At 48.6% G+C, this 9,171-nt stretch overlaps 1 pseudogene; it reads left to right on the top strand.

The window, feature by feature from the left end:
- Positions 1 to 5,590: 5,590 nt before the first annotated feature.
- On the top strand, positions 5,591 to 7,100 carry LOC116536975 (annotated as a pseudogene).
- The last annotated feature ends 2,071 nt before the right edge of the window (positions 7,101 to 9,171 follow it).

Below are 9,171 nucleotides of genomic sequence, written 5' to 3'. Positions count from 1 at the left end.
CTGCATTTCCTTCTAAATGCTTTCAAAATTTTGTTTGTTTTTTCTTTGAGACAGAGTCTCACTCTGTCACCCAGACTGCAGTGCAGTACATGATCTTGGCTCACGGCAACCTACGCTCCTGGCTTCAAGAGATTTTCCCGCCTCACCCTCCGGAGTAGCTGGGACTACAGGTGCAAGCCACCAAGGCCGGCTAATTTCTGTATTTTTAGTAGAGGTGGGGTATCACCATATTGGCTAGGCTGTTCTCAACTCCTGACCTCGTGATCTGCCCACCTCGGCCTTCCAAAGTGCTGGGATTACAGGCATGAGCCACTGTGCCCAGCCCACTTGCAAAGTTTTGCCTTTCACAACTAGATCTTTAATCAACTGGCTTTTATTTCTGATCTGATGTGAACTAGGGATCTAGTTGTATTTGCTTTGCATATGGATAATCAATTGTGCAAACACTATATGTAGAATATTACTTCCTTTCCCCAATAATCTACAAGGCAACTTCTGTCTCAAGTTTCCAGGTGTCGTGGGTCTTTTGCTGTGTTCATCTTCTCTTCCAATGGCTGATTTGTGGATCCCTGAACACTTCACTGTCCAAATTCCTTTACCATCATAGCATGCACACAAATCTTCAACCTTCCATTACCCACTGACCTCTATGCCATTGAAAGTATCTTCATCTAAGTTCTGTTAGAGGCAGAGCTTGAGTCAAGGATCCAGGTACAAGCATTTTTTAAGAAGGTGCTTCCAAGAAGCACAGGTAAGAGGGTGGGAAGTGAGACAGGGAAGGGAAGAAAGCCAACAGATGGTGCATTTATGATCAGGTTGCCACAAAGCGTAGCTGGGGCTCAAACTCACTAGGCCCTTCAAAGATACTGCAGCTGAGGGGTGGGGAAGCTGCGGTATTTATCCACCAACTCCCATTCCTCATGGCTGTTTTAAAATGGACACAAGATTTACTTTAATCAGATAGTATATAAGACACACAGATATGGAAATGACTGTCCTGAAGGAAGGAGTTTTTTATAATCAGAGGTCCCTAGAAACAAGTGCCAATCCGTGCTATGTAGGGATACATGGAGAGGCACCAGGGTCAGTCAAGAAGTCAAAGGAGCTAGGGGAAAACATGGGCAAGAGCTTTATTTGTGGCATCCAAGGGAAAGGCAAGGCAGGGTAAGCAGGCACAGGATTAGCTATTGATAGTTTGAATAATTTCACTCGGCTCTAGGGCATAGGGCTGTCCCTAGTTGTCTGGTTCATGGCTCTGGGGTGGTGAGGGCAGGTGGACAGTGGCCCAGTACAAGAGCCTGATGAAGAAGGTGGTTGGGGTTATGGGCTTTGGATTAGCTGGTTTGCAGATGGAAGGTGCACTTGCAGGTGAGTCCTTTACCATCTCTAGGAACTGGCTCACCTTGGGTGGAGCAGTCTCTCCAGGATCAGCAAGGCCCCAGCTGTCAACACATCAGGAAATACAGGAAATGAAAAGGCATGATGAATACACTGAGGGTGCTCTTGAAGGCATCAGCCCCTGGCATGTATGTGGCTGGCAATGCTGAGGGCCATAGGGACGGCACAAACAGTGTCTGCTGCACTTTTTTTTTTTTTTTTTTGAGATGAAGTCTTGCTCTGTCACACAGGCTGTAGGATCTCCACTCACGGCATCCTCCACCACCCGGGTTAAAGCAATTCTCCTGCCTCAGCTTCCCGAGTAGCTCAGACTACAGGCGTGCGCCACCATGCCAGGCCAATTTTTTTGTATTATAGTAGAGACGAGTTTTCACCACGTTGGCCAGGATGGTCTCAATCTCTTTACCTTGTGATCTGCCCGCCTCGGCCTCCCAAAGTGCTGGGATTACAGGTGTGAGCCACCGACGAAGTCTCACTCTGTCACTCAGGCTGGAATGCAATGGCTCCATCTTGGCTCACTACCCCCTCTGCCTATCGGATTTGAGCAGTTCTCCTGCCTCAGCCTTTCAGGTAGCTGGGACTACAGGCACATGTCACCACACCTGGCTAATTTTTGTATTTTTTGTAGAGATGGGATTTCACCACATTGGCCAGGCTGGTCTCGAACTGCTGACCTCAGGTGATCGCCCACCTCAGCCTCCCAAAGTGCTCAGATTACAGGTGTGAGCCACTGCGCCCAGCCAGCTACACTATTCTTGGCCCTTCAATGACTATATGAATTTTCAGATCAGCCTGTCAAGTTCCAAAAACAACTCTATTGAGATTTGTCAGGGGGTTGCTTGAATTTATAGATGAATTCAGTGAGAAATAATAGATTTATAGCATTGAGTCCTACTTTTCATAATAAATATGGCATATATTTCTGTTCTTCCTTTAAGTCTATGGGTAATTTTTATATTTGTCTTAGTCTTTTTGTAGTGCAAAACACCTGAGACTGGGTAATTTACAAACAACAGAAGTTATTCTCTCAGTTCTGGAGGCTGTGAAGAAGAAGATCTAGGCTCCAGCAGGTACAGTGTCTAGTGAGGGCCTGGTGTCTGCTTCCAAGATGGTACCTTGAATGCCGGTTCCTCTGGAACAGACAAATGCTATGTTCTCATGAGGCAGAAGGCACAGATGTACCACGACCTTAAGCCCTTTATAAGGCACCAATCTCATGCATGAGGGCTCACCCTAATGACTACTCACTTCTTAAAGGCCCCACTTAATACTATCATCCTGGCAATTAAGTTTTAACAGGAATTTTGGGAGACACATTCCAGCTATAGCAATACTCTTCATGAAAGATCTGTGTACATTTTGCTAGATATATTCTCAGGGGTTTGTTGCTATTGTGAATAGAATCTCTTTTCCTATTACATTTTCTAATTTGTTATTTCTGATGTACAAGAATGCTAATAGTATTTTTTAAGTTGATCTTGAATTCAAAAACCTTGCAAATTCTGTTACTAGTCCAAATAATTTATCAATATTTTCTTATGGAGTTTCTGTATAGACAATCATATGGTTTGAAAATACAGGTAGTTTTCTTCTTTCCAATTTAAAATTTTCATTTTCTTCATATGTTTCTTTTTCTTTCTTTCTTTCTTTTTTTTTTTTTTTTTTTTTGAGACAGAGTCTCATGCGGTCACCCAGGCTGGAGTGCAGTGGCACGATCTTGGCTCACTGCAAACTCCGCCTCCTGGGTTCATGAGATTCTCCTGCCTCAGCCTCCTGAGTAGGTGGGATTACAGGAGCCCAATACCATGCCTGGCTAATTTTTGTATGTTTGTTAGTAGAGACAGGGTTTCACCATTTTGGCCAGGCTTGTCTCCAACTCTTGACCTCAGGTGATCTGCCCATCTAGGCCCCCCAAAATGCTAGGAGTACAGGTGTGAGCCACCACACCTGGTTGATTTCCCTCCCTCCTTCCCTTCCTCCCTCCCACCCTCCTTCCTCTTTCTGTTTCTCTCTTTCTTTTTTTCAGAGTCTTACTCTGTCACCCAGGCTGGAGTGCAGTAGCATGGTCTCCACACACTGCAACCTCCACCTCCTGGGTTCTAGCAATTCTCCTGCCTCGACCTCCCAAAGTGCTGGGAGTACAGGTGTGAGCCACCGCACCTGTTGATTTCTTTCTCTTTCTCTTTCTTTCTTTCTTGCAGAGTCTCTGTTGCCCAGGCTGGAGTCCAGTGGCATGATCTCCAACACACTGCAACCTCTACCTCCCAGGTTCAAGTGATTCTTCTGCCTCAGCTTCCCAGGTAGCTGGGATTATAGACATGTGCCATCACACTCCTCTAATTTTTGTATTTTTAGTAGAGCTGTTTCACCATGTTGGCCAGGCTGGTCTCCAATTTCTAACCTCAGGTGATCCGCCTGCCTCAGCCTCTGAAAGTGCTGGGATTACAGGAATGATCCATCTCACTTGGCCAATTTATTTCTATTATAGGTTGACTCACATACATTTCTGATGTTGGGCATCTCATAACCTAAAAAAAAAAAAAAAAAAAAAAAGGCAACTTCATACGTATCAGCTGAACACATTGCCCAGGACCTCCAGTGCCTTGTTCGATAGAGACAGTGATAGAAGCTACCCTTGTCTACATCCTAACTTTGATGAAAATTCCTTCTAAAATTTTACCATTAAATTTGATGATCGCTATATACTAAGGAAAATAGGGGCAGGTGTGGTGGCACATACTTATAATCCCAGCACTTTGGAAGGCTTGTGGGGAGCATTGCTTCAGCCTGGAAGGGGGAGGTTGCAGTGAGCCAAGGTCTTGACACTGCACTCCAGCCTGCGTGACAGAGAGACCTTGTCTCAAAAAAACAAAAAACAAAAACAAAACAAAACAAAAAAAGGATGCTAGCTTGCTAATAGTGCATTATGTGTTGACTCTGCCCTTGCATTATTGTAATAAAATCTAATTCGCCATAATGCATTATTTGTGTGTGTACATTACTATATTCGACTTGGTATTATTTTGTATAAAATTTGGAATTCATGTTCATAAAAGTTAACAGCTAACTTCTATTTGGTTTTCTATGTTTTTGATATTGTTAAGTTGCTTTCCTTGAATTATTTCATTTCATCCTAGAAGACTTATTGTAAAGATTATTTCCCCTTTATATATGAGGAAGTTAAGGTGCAGTGAAGGCAAGTAATTATCCCTAAGGACATAGGGAAGGTAAGTACTAGCAGCAGAAACACAAATCCGGATTGCCTGGCTCCAGAGACCGTGCACTAAGCACTGCCCTGCACCCTCTCCCTGTGAAAAAGACCCATCATTCAGACTGTTCTGTCGTGAACTTTCCTTGTACATCCTTGTTCCAGTTTTGCACCAAGATTGTATTATTCTCAATAGATAATTAGATAGATCTTCTTTCTTTTCTTGTACAAATACTCATCAAACTTTTATAAAACCTATTCCATCCTATCACCTTTGCTAGCCTGACTTCTACAGTTTTGCAGTGGCCTCCAGGTTTTACAGCATTTGCAAGCTCCTGTCCCGGGGATACTGGGGAGGTATACACCCCATAAAGCCAGGGATACAGACACAGATCAGCAGCAGGCTCCCACCCTCCAGCATCCTTTCTTTTTTTTTTTTTTTTTTTTGAGACAGAGTCTCGCTCTTGTTGCCCAGGCTGGAGTGCAGTGGCGTGATCTCAGCTCACTGCAACCTCCACCTCCCAGGTTCAAGGGATTATCCTGCCTCAGCCTCCCGAGTAGCTGGGATTATAGGCACCTGCCACTAAGACTGGCTAACTTTTTTGTATTTTTATTAGACAAGGTTTCACTTGTCCTCATCAGAATCACTGGATCATGACTGACCCCTAGAGGTGGTTTCTCTGCTTAACTGTCAGCGCCTGGGCTGGAATGTGACCCCCAAAGCTGCTGCAGAAGCTTCCACCCATCCTGGACCACGCTTGCCATCTGTTGGGGAAAGTTCTGTCCTTTGTCTTGTTAGCCCAGCGAGCCTCATAGGCATTCAGCAGATTGTAAAGCCTAAGCATGTGCTGTGCTGGGCAGGGCTCCCCCCTGCCTTTTTTGGGGGGTCAGCTGGAGTGCATTCCAGCCCCTAGCATGTTGCTGTTTATTCCCACCCCTCATCCCCGTCCCCCTACACACTCACAAGTACAAACACAGGCAGAGTCACGGGCACACACCACGCTGGACAGCACCATTCCAGCCTCAGCAGGACGGTCTCCTTATGCGGAAGTTAATCAGACACTAAAGAAGGCACAGGGTTCAGGGAGGACCTCTGTCAGAAAGAGGCTCCTAGACCCGGTTCTGCCTCTGACTTGCTGGGGGTCCATGAGAAAGTTGCTTCCCCTCTTTGGTCCCAGTTTTCCCACCCGAGAAATGAGGGGTAGAGCCAAATGGTCTAAGGTTCGGGGAACCTCTAAGTCAGAGCCTATAGCTGGTGCTTAAGATGAGGGAGAGGCCCTCGGGGTCAGCTGAATACCTGAGAGGCAGGACAGACCCAAAGGTGAGCAGCCTGAGCACATCAGGTGGGCCCGGAGCTGGAGAGTGAGCCCCACAGCCTGCAGACCTAGAGTCAGGAGCACACTCACACCAGCCCAGTGGGACTTCAGAGATATGGGGTTCAGTCTCCCCTAATGTTGCAGGGCTGGGGGCTGGGAGCTCCAGATTTTGCCCCCACAGTTGCTGTAGATGTGCCAGATGAGCTGGGGCAAGACACACCCCTCTCTATGAAATGAGCAGTCAGTCCAAATAGATACACCATGAAGGGCTGTGGAACAAACCCAGCTGTACCCTGGGGATAGACAGGCTTCCCCGGTACTCAAGCAGCTGGCCTCTGGAGGAAAGGAACAAGGTAAGAGAGGCAGAGCTACAAATCTAGGCCCAGCCTCCACAGGAACTCCCTCTGGAGAGCCCAGGGCAGTCCCGGAAGTGCAGCAGGCAGCAGGTGAACTAGGAGCATGTTTCACAAGGCACCCAATATTGCATCTGCTCAGAGAGGCAGCCAGCTGGAAAGTGAATGCAGTAGGCAGGGTGGCGGCTGCTCCCTACTGCCATGAGTCTAGCCCAGCAGCCACCCAAGTCCAACTCAGTCCTGCTCAATTGAGTCATCCGTGCTCTGGGCCCACCCACAGAGGAAGGGCTTTGGGGTGACTGGGTGAGCTGGTGCTTGTGGGAGGATGTAATTGACTCCTGAGCCTGGACAGCCAGGCAGCCCCTTGCCGGCATCCCCACCCCCACATCTCCAGCTCTTTCATTCCCCAATTCTCCACCTGCTCCCCTGCCCCAGCACTTGCCTCTGCTCACTCTCATCTCTTTTCCTGCTCCCAGACTCAAGTGCTCACATGTCCTTGACTCTCCTCAGAGTCTCCCTCTGTCCAAGCCCCGCCTCTCTACTTGACACATCCTCCCCGATGGCACCAGAGTACACAAGCTTAAGTCCCTGCACCTCACCTTTACTCCCAGGCATGGAAGGGAGATGACATGAAGAGCCAAACGCCTATTGGCAAAAGATCTGGAGTATGCAGGGGGCAGATCTGAGGCTGTGGACGCTCTCAGGGTTCCCTGCAGGAGGCTGCATTTAAGCTGGCTCTTGAATGTGGCTCTGAGCTGAGACCTCTCCCTGAAGCTCCAGACCAGGAGCCAGCTGCCAGCTGGACCCCTCCATTTGGTGTCTCAAAGGAAGCGTACTCTTTGGAGGTCTAACTCTGAATCCAGAAAATTCCCCCATCTCAGCCCTGTTTCTTCTTAGGGAAATCGCCATCTCATACCCAGTTCTGCACCAAACCCACATTAGAATAAGGGGGCTCCTCCCCTGCACTGCCCTGCCATGCACTGAGTGCTTTGGATGAGCCAGTGCTGAGGGGGAAAGGGCTCTCAATGCCAAGCCAAACCATGTGAGGCTTAACTCCAACTTTAGCTCTGAGGGCTGTGGGCAGGGAAGAGCCCTAGTCCAGTTTGCTGTAGAAAGACCAGCCTGCCACTGTCTGGTACATGGATGGCAGGGGCAGAGTATGGATGGAGAGACAAGGAGGGCCAGGCTGGGGAGGTATGGGCATGGCAGCCTCTGCAGGCCCAGCTCCTGCATCCCAGTGAGTGGCCTCTGCAGGCCCAGCTCATTCCTCACAGCAGGCTTCCAGGCCCAGTTTTTGGAAGCCTTTTTTTGGCCCCTCCAGGCCCAGCTCATGCCTCTTGTGGCCTCTCCAAGCTGAGGTGCTGCCTCCCGGTTTCCTCTCCAGGCCCAGCTCTTCCTCCCGGCTGTGTCTACAGGCCCACCTCCTGCCTCGCCTAGAAACAACCTCTGTAGACTCAGCTCCCGCCCAGCTCCAATTGGCCTCTGTAGGCCTGAAAGGTCCTCAAGTCAAGCTCTCCAGGCCCACCCAGCTCATGCCTCATGGTGGCCCCTCCAGACTCAGCTCCTGCCCTCCAATGGCATGTCCAGACCCAAAACTTCATCAAGTCTGTTTCTCTCAGCCCTGCTCTGGCCTTCTCTTGGTGGCCCCGGCAGGCCTAAATGGCCCTGAAATTGGCCACTCCAGGCCAGGTCCTGCCCTTCCAGGGGCCTCTCTGGGCACAAAACTTTCTAATGTGGGCCACTCCAGGGCCAGCTCCTGCCTCCTGTCTGGCCTCTCCAGGCTGGGCCTCTGCCTCCCTCATGGCGGCCTCCCCAGGCCCAGCTCTTCTTCCTCGCTGGGTCTACAGGCTCAACTCTTGCCTCACAACAACCACGTTTGTCCCACCTCCTGCCCAGCTCCTAGCAGCCTCTGTAGACTTTAGTATTTTTCAAGTCAGGCTTTGAAGTCCTTCCTTCAGCCTACTGGTGGCCCGGACAGATCCAGCTCCTGCCTGACCACATCCTCTTCAGCACGGCTATTCCCTCTATGTGCCTTTTCTGGCCTTGTTACTACCTGTTTTCAGCCATTTTGGCAGGGCTTTCATTTGCCTCACAGTGGCCTCTTCAGCCCCATCCTCAGTGTCACATCTGCCTCTCAAGATTCAGCTTTTCTTTTCACAGCGGCCTTTCATATTCCAGCTTGTGCCTCACCATGGCCTCTGCAGGCTCGTCTTCTGCCTCTTAGTGGACACTCCAGGCTCATCTCCTGCCTCATGGTGGTTTTTTTCTGCCCTGCACTTGCCTCACAGTGGCTGCTTCTGGATCCAGCTCTACAGGTCTTTGATAGTCAACAGCATCAAAATGCCCAAAGCTTCCCTGGACTCTCATTTGTTCACTTTTTAGCAGTGTGCCTTGGCTAAACACCTGTCTCTACCTTTAACCTGGAAAGTATATTTTTGACAGATTTGTAGTAATTTCTGCTTGTGTCTTTTTACAGTGATGTCTCTTTTATTTAGTGTCTCATGGTTTTTCTTGTCTTCTGGGGGTTCAGAGGGAAATGGGCCTCTGCTTGGGCTGTTTATCTTTGCCATGGATGTGATAGCTTCTCATTTCTGGTCTTTTTTTATATATTTTTTACAGTTAATTTTTTTTTCCATAGGGTCTTGCTCTGTCACCCAGGCTGGAGTGTCATCGTGTGATCATGGCTCCACTGCAGCCTTGGCCTTTTGGCCTCCACTGATTTTCCGAAGTCAGTATCTTGAGTAGCATAGACTACAGGCATATGCCACCATCCCTAATTTCTGATTTTATTTGAGAGGTTGGTTCTGACTCTGTTGCTTAGGCTGATCTTAAACTTTTGGACACAAGCAATCCTCTTGCCTGGGCCTCTCAACGTGCCAAGATTACAAGCATCAGC

The sequence above is a fragment of the Sapajus apella genome, unplaced genomic scaffold (genome assembly GCF_009761245.1).
Source record: "Sapajus apella isolate SASKATOON/1434 unplaced genomic scaffold, GSC_monkey_1.0 scaffold106, whole genome shotgun sequence".
NCBI classification, from domain to species: domain Eukaryota; kingdom Metazoa; phylum Chordata; class Mammalia; order Primates; family Cebidae; genus Sapajus; species Sapajus apella.
The sequence above is the reverse complement of the archived record's forward strand: the minus strand, read 5'-3'. Positions and strand labels throughout refer to the sequence as shown.